This window comes from Desmodus rotundus, chromosome 4, assembly GCF_022682495.2.
Source record: "Desmodus rotundus isolate HL8 chromosome 4, HLdesRot8A.1, whole genome shotgun sequence".
Classification (NCBI taxonomy): Eukaryota; Metazoa; Chordata; class Mammalia; order Chiroptera; family Phyllostomidae; genus Desmodus; species Desmodus rotundus.
The window spans coordinates 56015191-56030723 of record NC_071390.1 but is presented as its reverse complement, the minus strand read 5'-3'; the positions used below and the strand labels follow the sequence as shown (position 1 = coordinate 56030723).

Here is a 15533-nt window from a genome sequence, read left to right as displayed (position 1 = left end):
CTGCCATTGTTTTTGGTGATGACCCCTTTCTGCTCTGGGAATGAAGGCAGTCTGTCTTCCATCAGGGATCAGAGCTTGTACCTTTGCACATGGGATATGGCTCGGGGGGTGGCCTAGTGCCTTCCATTGCCCAGTGCCCAGGGAGTTTGCACCTAAAGCAGGTTTGATCCTTGAGCCCTTCATGCCTCAAAGTTACCTTGAGGCAGCTGGCTATAGCCAATGTTGCCACTAATAACTAGTGCAAGTAGCTTGGCCTGTCTCTCCTCTAAATCTCAACTGATAAAGACTGAGAAGGCGACATCCATCAGTTGTGCCAAAGGGGCTTGGTGTCCCCTTTGTAATTGTTGAAGCTTTTTATGGATATCAGGGGCTGACTGGGTGATAAAGTATTGCCCTATTAATACTTGACTTTCTGGAGAGGATGAGTCTATATTAGTGTATTTCTGAAAGGCCTCCACCAGTCTGTTGTAGAAAAGCACAGTGTTCTCTTTCTCTCCTTGTGTTATTTCCTTAACTTCATTATAATTTACATTGGTAGACCCTGAAGTAGATGTTTCTTTGACCCAGAACAAAGAGATGGAGCATGAGATAATACAAAAAAAGTTTGTGCATAGAGAAGCTCTAACCACTTGCCTGGCCTCTGACAGAATGGATGTAATTGGAGTATAGTGCTGTAATTGATACTCCCATTTTCAGGACATATTTCCTTATTTCCTAATTTATACTGAGTCCAGGCTCTATTACACAAGAAAATTAACCTCTCTTTCTTGAGAGTCAGGGTCAAACTTATCCCAATTTATAAGAATGCATCCCAATGGAGATCCTGGGGGATAGAGGGTATATTTGCTATCTGGTCCATGGTGCACCTAGGAAATCCTGGGCTCCTAATAGGGGTCCCCCTTGATTTCCCAAGAAACCTTCTAGTGAGTTGTAGGGTGTACCCCGTCTTCCCATTGCAAAGCTACCAGACATCTCTTGTGACACAAGCTAAGCTTGCCACAGACTACTCCCCTTTGCTTCTGGTGAAGTCAACAGTTTTGATTAAACCGGACCCTTTCTGTAAATCTTACAGCCTTTTATAAGTTTGGCTTCTTGCCCATGAGGAGTTGGAGAGAAGAGATGACACTAGTCATTTGGTATATTTCCTGCAAGGACTAGAGGCCAATGTAATATTGTTCAACACAATGGGAGAGGTGCCTATTGTGGTGAAATACTTGCCACCTATGTGGCCCTGGGTCACTCTAGTCTTAGGGGGTCTATTGTATTAAAGCACAGGAGGTATCTAAGGGAGAGACACAAGCCTATCTCTGTAAAATACTGGGTGGGGGAAGTGAGCTGGGAGTGTAGATAACCAGCTTGGCACAGCTTGTTCCTGGGACCACAGCTCCTGGGCCTCCAAAAGGAGAATTCAGAGCATTTAAAAGATTTATTTTTTCCTCCTGAGTTTTACTGTCTACCTAATGGGCTCTCTGATGGAATCAAAACTCAGCTACTCCTTTCTGAAACAGAAACAAAAATGACAAAGGCAGAGTTTCAAGAAGGGCCTGGGGTACTAGCCTTCGAATCTTATACTACCTAGTATTGACAGGCTGTAGAAAGAGTGTCAGAAATATGGCAAAGACAATTTTATTCAGGCTTGATTGTTGTGTTACTTATCTGTAACAGGCTTTTGTTTTTTTGAAGAGAAGCTGGAGGTCCTTGAAGGATTCATAACCATACATCTCAGGCTGTGGTTCCTGTGGGGACTTATAAGAAACAGGTTTGATTTGAGATGGATGGACCCAACTGGCTCTCCCTGTGAGCTTCATTGTAGTTGGGGTGTATAGTAGGATCTGAAGTGAACCCTTCTAGGTTTTTGAATAGACCATGTCCCTTGATTTGACTTGTTTATGTTGGTAGTCTTAAGTTTGTTTCTATGCCCCTGTAATGCTTGTTCAAATAAATGAGGGCTGCCCTTTGTTGGGAACTGCCTGGCCTGATTTCAGAAGCTATAAACCCCCCATAGGTAAGGCTGAGTGAGAGACTTTGGGACCCTAAGCCACTGAGGAGACAAAGCTTATCTCCCTGGCAGGGGCACCACCTCTGCCCCCTTTACTTCACCTTGCTTGGCCCTGAGCTTGACCAGTTAGCCAATGACGGGTAAGATTCCTCAAGGGAGGAACGACCTAAGACAGGCATGGTCATGAAGAGGCCCACAGGGAAGGACTTGGGGGTCTATAGAAAAAGGGGGTGATGGACCCTTGCCCCTTGCCTTTGACATAGCCTGAGTCCTCATTCTGTCTGCAAGAAGTCTCCTAATCTCTTGGCTGCCTTCCTTCCCCTGTCTGACTTAAGCCTGAAACAATGACAGAGGGCGGTGCAGTCCTGTGCTATAAAGGGAGGATTCCCCAGGGCGATCAGGCTTAAGAAAGAGTACATAAAATCCTGTGAAACCTGCTTTGCTAAGAATGCCCTCAGTTTTCTGATAAGGGCGCAAGCTTGAAATGAGTTTGTTTCCCAAAGTTTTATAGCCCTTTATCTAACTGACCCTGACTCACAAAAAGCCCTCCTAGTTCTTTGAATGTTATCTATTGTTTCATCTCTACTGCCTGACAATGATTGATGAGCTTTACCTGTATTCCTGTGCAAATTGTACCCAATAAAAGCCCATTGAGGAATAGGCTCCTTAGTCCTTCTCCTTTGAGAGATCGTCCACCTTTCCTCCCCAAGCAGATCATGTCTTGGTAGACTCATGCTCATCCATGGCAGATGGGGGGGCCCTGTGGGCAAAGCTTCCCCACAGCCCCAAAGCTTGTCCACGCCCACATTCCTAGGGGTGGACAATTCTTGGTCGTAGATTTTCCTATTACTCCTGGGATTATGAGGAGAAGGAAGTAAAGACAGAGTGGGTGGCCCCTGTGTAAAAGGTTATTGTCCTACCTTGTCCTACCTGCCACATTCATGTGGATCCTAAACTCCAGCCTAGGGATGGTGACCTCTTGGGTGGGGCTGGTTGGGGTGGGAAGCTTTAGTGGGATACTCCTTTGCTTAATGCCTCTTCTTTCAGCACACTTGACAGTGTCTTTTGGAGCAGGCTGTACAGGGCCTGTGGGATGTGACTGTGAATGTCCCACAAGCACGGCTAGAACTTGGGCATTCCTAGTCTCCTTCCATTCCTTTACCTGAGCCATAGCCTCCCCCTCCTGATTGTAGGGCAGGAGTGTGAATGGGAAGATGCCTATTAGATGGCATCGTGGTAGGATATAGCTTACATTTGTAGCATAGGTCTCCCCTGCCCTTTAAATGGAAGAATGTCTATACGGGATTTTTCACTACCTGCCTAGGCATCTGTAAAAGTTATTAAGTTGGAATATGGTATATGGTATTGGGATTTAAGCTCCCATATATTCACCAAGTTTCCCCGTCAGCTAACTGATGTTGAGGTCAAGCAGTGTTTCAAAAATAAAATGTTAGTCTTTCCTTCTTTAGAGTTTTGGGGTCAAACTGCAACCAGTTGGAAAGGGTACAGCCTAATGAGGTTCTGTCTGAGATGAACTCCTGATTTTCCATCTGGAAGGAAGAAATATCTTCCTTCAAGCCAATAGGAGGAGTAACCAGACACAGCTGTTACCTGCTTAAAGCTGTAACTGACAGGTGAGACTTTGTTTCTGTTTTGTTGTGGTTTTGCTCTTCCTTTGCCCTATATTGATTGTTAAAAATACTGATGTCTATTTTTATCAGTTGCTTTGTGGGTGAATGTATTTCTAGAAGTGATTGGCCCTTAGTAGACTTAGGATTAATGTTTTTATTTTGTAAAGCCATGGTTAATTGCCCCTGAAAGGTAGGATTTTATTCTTCCCTTGTCCTTCATTTGTCCTAGTTCAATAGACTTAGTTAGGGTCCTAATGTAGGATTGTAATTTCCCCTGGTTGATGTGTGCTGTTAAGTATGATGGCTAAAAATGCCTGTATGTAGGAGATGTTTGACCCCCCCTCCCCCCAGTCTAGCTGTTTGCAAAAAGACTGAGTTGTAGAATTGTATTATAACTTAGGGTCCCATGTGGTGGCCAAACCTCCCCATCCCCTAGTTGATATTGGGACTAAGCTGTGTTACAAAAAAGATCAGTTGGTCTTTCTTTAAGTTTTGAGGATCAAGCTGTGACCGATTAGAAAGGATAAATCTTGAGAGGGTACCAGCAGAAACAGACTCTTGATTCCTCATCTAGAAAAGGGAAAAATACCACATATAGGCAGTGGAAAGACTGCCTGGCCCTTTTTCTAGGGCATGAAGAGAGTCTTAGTAGTTCCTATGTCCTTCTAAGAACAAAAACTTAGTGGGGAGTTGAGGGTTAAACATTGGCAGCTATTCCCTGGGCCTAAGCTGGAAAGCAGTTTGTTCTGTCCTTAGAGGGGCCTTTCCCCACTTCTGCTCTGCTCAGGAATCCAGAGAAAAAACAGCTGAGATATCAGGCTAGGATGAAAAATAGCTTGAGTTTTAAAGTGTTACATTTTCCCCTGCGTTGGAAAGACAAGCACCCTGCCGTTTCTGCAAGCTGTAATGAGTTTGAGTAATTTTCAGTGTTTCAAAGACTTACATACCCATTTTGCTTCTTTAAGACACAACATTCTAAAATAAGCATAGTAAGTCCCTAAAACTTAAGCCTGATTAGCTTGCTTCCTTTGAATTACCCTATTGTTCTCAGGACCTGGTAGCTCCTAGGTCTAGAATTTTAGTGTTTCAAAGAGTTCTACACATACTTTTTCTTCCTATTTCTTTTCTTCTTCCAATGTGCTTCCTCCCCATGCCACCCATGGATGTGGCATATATCTCTTTCCTTTATTCCTTCTTACCCTTCTCCTTCACAATCCTTTACTTTCTTAATTCTTTCTTTCCCCCTATACAGTCCCTCTTCGACTTGCACAGACAATCTACGACTTACAAGAATCTTCCGCAATATACATATCCAACATTCTACAGTAAGCAAACAAGTCTTTCAAAAAGATGGAGGCATAGACAGATACACTTTGCCTCTTCACACAACCAAAAAAAAGAATGACAACAAATTTTAAAAAAGAAACAACCAGAACTGCCAGAAAATCAAGCTGTATGGAAGACCAATATCCAAGGAGTTAAAGAAGAAACATTCATCCAGACTGGTAGGAGGGGCGGAGATGGGAAGTCAGGGCAAGGCAGGGTGTGGCAAGGCAGCAGACTACAGGTAAGAAGATGGTTTGAGCACTGGTTGGTCCCACATTCGCAGAGGGGGCAATGGGAAACTTCTGGTCAATTGGTACAAGCCTTCAGTAATAAGATGAATAAGTTATGGGGACCTAATATACAGCACAGTGACTATCGTTAATAATACCATGTTATGTACTTGACATTTGCCCAGAGAAAAAATCTTAAGCATTCTGACCACACTCACACAAAAACAGATATGAGGTGCTAGATGTGTTAATTAACTTGATTGCGGTAACCATTTCACAAAGTATACATATGTGAAATCATCACATTATACATTTGAAGTATATACAATTTTAGTTGTATATATTTATACCCCAACACAGCAGGAGAAATCTCAAAAACACCTACAAAAAACCTATAGCTAACATCATGCTTAATAGTGAAAGGCAGATTGTTTTTCCCCCAATATCAGGTATAAGACAAGGATGTCTGCACTCACCACTGCTAGTCAACATAGTGCTAGAAGTTCTAGCTAATGCAATAACATAAATAAAAGGCATAAAGATCAGAAAGGAAGACATATAAGACTGTATCTTTTGCAAATGACATGATAAACTATATAGAAAACCCCAAGAAATATACTAAAACTAAAAACAACATCCAACTCCTAGAACTCATAATAAGATTGTAAGATACATGTTCAACACACAAAAATTGATTGTACTTCTGGCCAAGATGGGGGTGTAGGTAGATATGCTTTACATCCTCGCACAACCAAAAGGACAACAACAAATTAAAAGAACAAAACAAAACAAAAAAACCCCAGAACTGCCAGAAAATCAAACTGTATGGAAGTCCAACAACCAAGGAGTTAAAGAAGAAACATTCATCCACACAGGTAGGAGGGGTGGAGATGGGAAGCCAGGGCAGATGGGTGTGGCAAGGCAGCAGACTGCAGGTGAGAAGATGGTTTGAGCACTGGTTGGGCCCACATTCGCGTGCAGATAAACCGGGAGAAACTGGGGAGTGGGGCAGACTGCGCAACCCAGGGTTCCAGTGGGGGGAAATAAACCCTCAAAACCTGTGACTGAAAACACCTGGGGGGGGGGTGAGATGGCAGTGGGAGAAACTCCCAGCCTCACAGGGGAGTTTGTTGGAGAGACCCACAGGGTCCTAGAAGGTACACAAAACCACCCACCTGGAATCAGCACCAGAAGGGCCCAATTTGCTTGTGGGTAATGGGGGAAGTGACCCAAAGCCAGTGGAAAGCTGAACAAGAGGCATTGTTCCCTCTCGGACCCTTCCCCCACATACAGCGCCACAACACAGCCAAGTGGGTTGCCCTGCCTGGTGAACACCTAAGGCTCCACCCCTTACTACATAACAGGTGCACTGAGACAAAAAAAAAAAATATATGGCCCAAATGAAAGAACAGATCAAAGCTCCAGAAAAAATACAACTAAGTGATAAAAGAGATAGCCAACATATCAGACGCAGAGTTCAAAACACTGGTGATCAGGATGCTCACAGAGATGGCTGAGTATGGTCACAAAACAGAGGAAGAGGTGAAGGCTATGAAAAGTGAAATAATGGAAAATGTAAAACAGGGATGTCAAACTCATTTTCACCAGGGTCCACATCAGCCTCACAGTTGCCTTCAAAGGGCCGAATGTAATTTCAACTCCTTAACAGTTAGGGGGCAGTTACATTTATTCAGTCCTAAAATTATTTTGGCCCTTTGAAGGCAACCATGAGGCTGATGTGGCCCCTGGTGAAAATGAGTTTGACACCCGTGATGTAGAGGGAACCAGCAGTAAAGGGAAGGAAACCAGGACTCAAATCAATGATTTGGACCAGAAGGAAGAAATAAACATTCAACCAGAATAGAACGAAGAAACAAGAATTCAAAAATATGAGGAGAGGCTTAGGAACCTCCAGGACAACTTTAAATGTTCCAACATCTGAATCATAGGGGTACCAGAAGGAGAAGAGAAAGAGCAAGAAATTGAAAACTTATTTGAACAAATAATGAAGGAAAACTTCTTCAATCTGGCAAAGGAACTAGACTTCCAGGAAGTCCAGGAAGCTCAGAGAGTCCCAAAAAAGTTGGAGCAAGGAAGCACCCACCTAGGCACATCATAATTACATTACCCAAGAAAACATAAAGAGGGAATCTTAAAATCAGCAAGAGAAAAGGAGACGGTTACCTACAAAGGAGTTCCCATTAGACTATCAGCTGATTTATCAAAAGAAACTTTGTGGGCAAGAAGGGGCTGGAAAGAAGTATTCCAAGTCACGAAAGGCAAGGACCTACATCCAAGATGACTCTATGCAGCAAAGCTATCATTTAGAATGGGAGGGCAGATAAAGTGCTTCCCAGATAAGGTTGAGTTAAAAGAGGTCATCATCACCAAGCCCTTATTCTGTGAAATTGTTAAAGGGACTTATCTAAGAAAACGAAGATCAAAACTATGAAGAGTAAAATAACAACAACTATCAGCAAATGAACCTAAAAAACAGAAACAAATACAAAACAAACTAAGAAAACAACTAGAACAGGAATAGAATAATAGAAATGGAAATCACATGGAGGGTTATCTGTGGGGAGGGGAAGGAGGGGAAGGAGGGGAGAATGTGGGAAAAGGTTCTGGGAATAAGAAGCATAATTGGTAGGTAGAAAATAGACAGGGGGAGGGTAAGAATAGTATAGGAAATGTAGAAGCCAAAGAACTTATAAGTATGACCCATGGACATGAAGTATAAGGGGGGAATGTGGGAGGGAGGGAGTGGGCAGGATGGAGTGGAGTGAAGGGGGGAAATGGGACAACTGTAATAGCATAATCAATAAATATATTTTAAAAATGCAATTCCATTTTTAGTTTTGAGGTAACCCATACTGCTTTCCACAGTGGCTGCACCAGTCTGCATTCCCACCAACAGTGCACTAGGGTTCCCTTTCTCCACATACTCAACAGCATTTGTTGTTTGTTGATTTATTGATAATAGCCATTCTGACAGGTGTGAGGTGATATCTCATTGTGGTTTTAAGTTGCATTTTTCTGATGATTAGTGACATTGAACATCTTTTCATATGTCTATTGGCCATGTGTATGTCCTCTTTGTAGAAGTGTCTACTCAAATCTTTTGCCCATTTTTTTTTTTAGAGAGAATGGGGAAGGGAAGGAGAAAGAGTGGGAGAGAAACATGGATGTGAGAGAGAAACATTGATCAGTTTCCTCTCGAAAGTGCCCCAGCCAGGGACTAAGCCCACAACCTAGGCATGTGCCCCAACCGGGAATCAAACTGGTGACCTTTCACTTTTCAGGATGACACTGAAACAACTCAGCGATACCAGTGAGGGCTCCCATTTTTAATTGGATTGTTTGTTTTCTGGTATTGAGTTTTTTAAGTTCTTTATAAATTGTGGATATTAACCTTTTTATCAGATGTGTCAGTGAATACGTTCTCCCATTCTGTGGATAGTCTTTTCACTTTGTTGATGGTTTCTTTTGCTGTGTGAAAACTTCTTAGTTTGATGTAGTCCCATTTGTTTATTTTTCTTTTTCCCTTGCCCAAGGAGATACATTAGAAAAGATATCGCTATGAAAAATATCCAAGATTTTAATGACTATGTTTTCTTTTAGGATTTTTATGATTTTGAGTCTAACATTTAAATCTTTAATCAATTTTGAGTTTATTTCTCGTGTGTGGCCAAAGAAGGTGGTCTAGTTTCATTTTTTTGCACTTATCTGTGCAATTTTCCCAACACCATTTATTGAATGAGCTATCTTTAGCCCATTGTATGTTTCTGCCTCCTCTGTCAAATATTAGTTGACTATAAATGTGTGGGTTTATTTCTGGGCTCTCTGTTACATCCCATTGTTCTATACATCTCTTTTTATGTCAGTACCATGCTGTTTTGAGTACTATGGGCTTAGAATATAGTTAGTCATTAGGCAGTGTGATTCCTCCAACTTTGTTTTTCTTTCTCAAGATCGCGGTTCCTCTTCAGGGTCTTTTGTGGTTCCATATACATTTTTGAAATATTTTTTCTAGTTCTGTGAAATATGTCATTAGTATCTTGATAGGAATTGTGTTGAATCTCTAGATTGCTTTGGGTAGTGTGGACATTTTAATGATGTTAATCCTTCCTATCCATGAACACTGTATGTGCTCCCACTTATTTGTATCTTCTTCAATTTCTTCTGTATCTTATAATTTTCTCTCCTTAAAAAAATCTTTTTAACTTATTTTATTTATTTATTTTTAGAGAGAGGGAAAAGAAGGGAGAAAGAGAAGGAGAGAAACATCAGCGTGTAGTTGCCTCTTGTACACGGTCAACTGGGGACCTGCCTTGCAACCCAGGCATGTGCCCTGACTGGGAATCGTACTGGCAACCCTTTGGTTTGCAGGCCAGCACTCAATCCACTGAGCCACACCAGCCAGGGCTGTGTCTCACAATTTTCTGAGTACAGGTCTTTTACATTCTTGGTTAAATTTATTCCTCAGTATCTTATTCTTTTTGAAGCATGTGAATGGGATTGTTTTCTTAATTTGTGTTTCTAATAGTTCCTTATTGCCATATAAAAATACAAAAACCAAGCTACCAAATCCATAGTCCAACCCATGCTGAACAGTTCTTTACTTGTGGATTATTTGGAGTCTTAATCATCTTCTTCATCATCTGTTTCTCTTCCTCTTTTTATCTTTCTCAGTTTCTTCCTCTTTATCCTCATCCTCATCATGTTCATCTTCATCAGCTTCTCCATCATGTCCAAAATCTTCTTTCTCCCCACTGACTTCATCTTCATCCTCTTTCTTCATCTTTGTCTTCATCTTCTTCATCATCAAACTCTTCCTCCTCCCCACTCAGCCTCCCTGTTCTCTTCATCTCCTCCTTCCTCATCCTTCTCTTCTTCGTCCTCACTGTGTGTTCAGCATCTGAATCAGGGGCTTCTTGCTGCTCTCAGGTATAGCGCCCAGGTAGGCCAACTGGGGCAGGAGCTAGAAGACTCTCTGGGTGGTCATTCAGGTTAGTAACCTCAGAGGTAAACCGATCCAGGTTTTTCAGAAATTTCAGCTTTTTCAATGATTCCAAAGTGCTAATATCTTTCAGTTTATTTCCACTTGAGTTTAGATTTGAAAGTTGTTTTTTGTTTTTGTTTTTGTTTTTGTTTTTTGCCTACCTGTTCAGACCTCCATACAGTCTATTGTCATTGAGCTAAAGCTTTTTCAATTTAGGCAGTTTGGGGAGATTTGAAACTGAAACTGAGCCTACATTTATTAAACTGAATAACTTTAAGTTCACACATGCAGCTGTTAAGTCCTCAGTTTTCCCCTCATTTCTTTTGCAATTCTCCAGGACAAGTTCTTGAACCTGAGAAGAGGGTCTGGCAGAGGCGCGGCCCACCCACATGGGAACGGGGAACCGTGGCTCCCACCCTGTCGGGGAAAGCCACTATAGTTCCTCCACGTATCTGCATTTTTAATTCGTCAGCTAATCCCAATGTGTAGTCTGTCTTAAGAACCCCCGTTTCAGAGAAAAGAAAGTTTGGTTAGTGTTAGCAGCCAAGTGAATTTTAACTGAAGTTGAGTACCTTGACTTTGCCTTCTTAGGAATTTGATTTGCTTCTGATTGTGATTATACTTCATATGGATAAAATATAGGATACTCAGTTAAATTTGAATTTTAGATAACTAATCAATCCATAAATAATTTATTTTTAATTTAATAATTTATTTAATAATTTATCTAAATAATCAATATAAGTGATTTATTTATTGATTATCAATATGATAATCAATAATTAGAGAAAGTTTTGTCCCAAATATTGCAGGTGACATGCTTATCCTAAACATTATTGGTTGTTTCTCTGAGATCCAAATTTAGTTGAGTATCTTGTGTTTTCTTCCTTAAAGCTGGCTGACTTATTGTGTTATCCTGAAGGATACTCTGATTTTCTGAAGCGTTCCCCTGCTGTTGCTATGGGTCAGTCTCATATTTATAGTAGATTTCAGCCTCAGATTCTCTCTGCCCAGGAGAGAAAACTGCAGTCATCAGCCTTCTGAAATAAGCGCACAAAGAAACTTTTACAACATTCCATCAGGTCTTGGTGGCCCTTTGGCCCACCCTAACTTCTCTTGTGGGAAGCTTTTAGTTCCTAATGGCCACAAAGTATGTAATAGCCTCTTTAGATACAGAGAGAGAAGCTTCTAGCACTTTGATATGTCAGTGAACTGAACTGTACACTCTGTGATAGGCTTTTTCTCATACAGTAGCCACTTGTGCCCCCATTAGTTATGCATAGGCAAGGGAGATTAACACCCGTTATCCTGAAGAAAAAAAGAGATACAACAGGGCATCTTGTTGGGGTTTTTTAGTGTGCATGTGTGTGTTTAGAAAATGCTATTTCTCCCTTTAGTAGTCAGACTCAGTGAGGGTGAGCCAATTTGTACAAGTTGCCCAGTGAGGGCTTCTTGTACATAAACACATTTTGACCACAGGTTCGGTTACTCCTTGAAACTTGAACTTAGGTTCAACAATTGGCATGGCCTTGCCCATGGCATTAAGGTAGGAAAGAACCTCCAGGAATCCAAAAAGGACCTACCAGAAAGAAAATGGGTTGGTTGTTCAGAACCAAAAAGGTGTTAGAATCTCCATTGGATTGAAAGACCTCCTCCTCATTCCCCCTTCCTCCCCACACACACACTCCCAGTGTGCTCTGAGGAACAATATCAAAGCACATCGGTGAGAATCTGGAAGAAACAAAGCCTTAGACCCCAGCGTGGTTCACGGTAACTTAGACAGGAATCTGAACCAGTAAGAGCATCCGAACAACGGACTACCTGAACCAACCTTGTAGGATTGGCTTCCAATACTGACATCTTGTGGTGGCATCTGGCAATGACATCAGAGAGCTAAGATTGTTCTTTGTCCACCTGGTGCTAGGAAGCAGGACTGAAAGAGTAAGGTTCTTGGACAGCGCAGGGGAGGATGGAGAACTCAGGAGAGAGAGCCTGGAAGTCCTGTACATAGGGTAGGAGGGTTCTGAGGCAATTATGAGGTGGCTCTCCTGTCTTCACATCATTGTTTTGCCCCTTTCTGTGAGAAGTTGGCAAATTACTGCATCTTTTTTTGGGCTCTGTTTCTTTCTTTTTTTTTTTTTTTTATTGTTATTCAATTACAGTTGTATGCCTTTTCTCCCCATCCCTCCACCCCACCCCAGCTGAACCCACCTCCCTCCCCCCTCTCCACCCTCCCCCTTGGTTTTGTCCATGTGTCCTTTATAGTAGTTCCTGTAATCCCCTCTACCCACTGTCCCCGCCCCCACCCCCCACCCCCGCCCTGGCTATTGTTAGATTGTTCTTAACTTCAATGACTCTGGTTATATTTTGTTTGCTTTTTCCTTCTATTGCTTATGTTCCAGTTAAAGGTGAGATCATATGGTACTTGTCCCTCACTTCCTGGCTTATTTCACTTAGCATAATGCTCTCCAGTTTCATCCATGCTGTTGCAAAGGGTATAAGCTCCTTCTTTCTCTCTGCTGCGTAGAATTCCATTGTGTAAATGTACCATAGTTTTTGGATCCACTCGTTTGCTGATGGGCACTTCGGTTGCTTCCAGTACTTGGCTATTGTAAATTGTGCTGCTATGAACATTGGGGTGCACAGATTCTTTTGGATTGGTGTTTCAGTGTTCTTAGGGTATAATCCCACAGCGGAATTACTGGGTCAAAGGGCAGTTCCATTTTTAGTTTTCTGAGGAAATTCCATACTGTTTTCCACAGTGGCCTCACCAGTCTGCATTCCCACCAACAGTGCACGAGGGTTCCCTTTTCTGCACATCCTCTCCAACATTTGTTTGTGGATTTGTTTATGTTGGCCATTCTGACTGGTGTGAAATGATACCTCATTGTGGTTTTAATTTGCATCTCTCTGATGGCTAGTGATGCTGAGCATCTTTTCATATGTCTCTGGGCCCTCTGTATGTCTTCCTTGGAGAAGTGTCTGTTCAAGTCCTTTGCCCATTTTTTAATTGGGTTATTTGTCTTCCTGGAGTGGAGTCGTGTGAGTTCTTTATATATTTTGGAGATCAGGCCCTTGTCTGAGGTATCATTGGCAAATATGTTTTCCCATACTGTTGGTTCTCTTTGTAATTTGGTGCTGTTTTCTTTAGCCATGCAGAAGCTTTTTATTTTGATGAGGTCCCATTTGTTTATTCTTTCCTTTATGTCCCTTGCTTTAGGGGATGTGTCTGTGAGGATGTTGCTGCGTGGAATGTCTGAGATTTTCCTGCCAATGTTTTCCTCAAGGACTTTTATGGTGTTACGACTTATATTTAAGTCTTTTATCCATCTTGAGTTTATTTTCGTGTATGGTGTAAGTTGGTGATCGAGTTTCATTTTTTTGCATGTAGCTGTCCAGATCTCCCAACACCATCTGTTGAAGAGACTGTTTTTGCTCCATTTTATGCTCCTGCCTCCTTTGTCAAATATTAATTGATCGTATAGGTTTGAGTTTATTTCTGGGCTCTCTATTCTGTTCCATTGGTCTATGTGCCTGTTTTTATGCCAGTACCAGGCTGTTTTGATTACAGTGGCCTTGTAATACAGTTTGATATCAGGTATTGTGATCCCTCCTGCTTTGTTCTTCTTTCTCAAAATTGCTGCTGCTATTCGAGGTCGTTTATGGTTCCATATGAATTTCTGCAATGTTTGTTCTATATCTGTGAAATATGTCATGGGTACTCTAAGAGGGATTGCATTGAATCTATAAATTGCTTTGGGTAGTATGGCCATTTTGATGATGTTAATTCTTCCAATCCATGAACATGGTACATGCTTCCATTTGTTTGTATCTTCCTTAATTTCTTTCTTCAGTGTTGTGTAGTATTCTGAACAGGTCTTTTACCTCCTTGGTTAGGCTTATTCCTAGGTACTTTATTTTTCTTGTTGCTATATCGAATGGGATTTTTTTCCTGATTTCTGTTTCTGCAGTTTCGTTGTTGGTGTACAGGAATGCCCTTGATTTCTGGGTATTGACTCTGTATCCAGCTATTTTGCCAAATTCATTTATTAGGTCGAGTAGTTTTTGAGTGGAGTCTATAGGGTTTTCCATGTACACTATCATGTCGTCTGCAAACAGTGCCAGTTTCATTTCCTCCTTTCCAATTTGGATGCCTTTTATTGCTTTTTCTTGTCTGATTGCTGTGGCTAGGACTTCCAATACTATGTTGAATAGGAGTGGTGAGAGAGGGCATCCTTGTCTAGTTCCTGATCTTAGTGGGAAAGCTCTAAGGTTTTGTCCATTGAGTGTGATGTTGGCTGTAGGTCTCTCATATATGGCCTTAATTATGTTGAGGACTGCTCCCTTTATTCCCACTTTGCTGAGTGTTTTTATCAGAAATGGATGCTGTGTCTTATCGAACGCTTTTTCCGCATCTATTGATATGATCATGTGATTTTTGTCTTTGCTGTTGTTGATGTGATGTATTATGTTTATTGATTTGCGAATATTGTACCATCCTTGCATCCCTGGGATGAATCCCACTTGGTCATGGTGGATGATCTTTTTAATATATTGCTGGATACGGTTTGCTAATATTTTGTTGAGAATTTTAGCGTCTATGTTCATCAGAGATATTGGCCTGAAGTTTTCTTTCTTCGTTGTGTCTTTATCTGGTTTTGGGATTAGGATGATGTTGGCTTCATAAAAAGAGTTTGGGAGTCTTCCATCCGTTTGGATTTTTTCGAATAGTCTGTGAAGGATAGGGGTTAGTTCTTCCTTAAATGCTTTGTAGAAATCTCCTGTGAAGCCATCTGGTCCAGGGCTTTTGTGTGATGGGAGTTTCTTGATGACTGCTTCAATTTCCTTTGCTGATATTGGTCTGTTCAGGTTTTCTGCTTCTTCTTCATTCAGTTTTGGAAGATTATATTTTTCTAGAAATGTGTCCATTTCATCTAGGTTTTCAAATTTCTTAGCATACAGGTCTTCATAGTAATTTCTTACGATCCTTTGTATTTCTGTGATATCAGTTGTAATCTCTCCACTTTCATTTCTAATTCTGTTTATTTGGATCCTCTCTCTTTTCTTCTTGGTAAGCCTACTTAAAGGCTTGTCGATTTTGTTTATCTTTTCAAAGAACCAGCTTCTGGATTCATTGATCCTTACAATTGTGCTTTTAGTCTCTATGTCATTTAGTTCTGCTCTGATCTTGGTTATTTCCTTCCTTCTGCTTGCTCTGGGCTGTCTTTGTTGTTGTTCCTCCAGTTCTTGTAGGCATAGGGTTAGGTTGTTTGTTTGAACTGTGTCTAACTTCTGAAGGTAGGCCTGTATTGCTATGAACTTCCCTCTCAGGACTGCCTGAGTCC

General features: G+C 41.4%; 1 pseudogene; it reads right to left on the bottom strand.

Moving 5' to 3' along the window:
* Positions 1-9827: 9827 nt before the first annotated feature.
* Positions 9828-10579, bottom strand: LOC112305362 (acidic leucine-rich nuclear phosphoprotein 32 family member B pseudogene; annotated as a pseudogene).
* Between the last annotated feature and the right edge of the window lie 4954 nt (positions 10580-15533).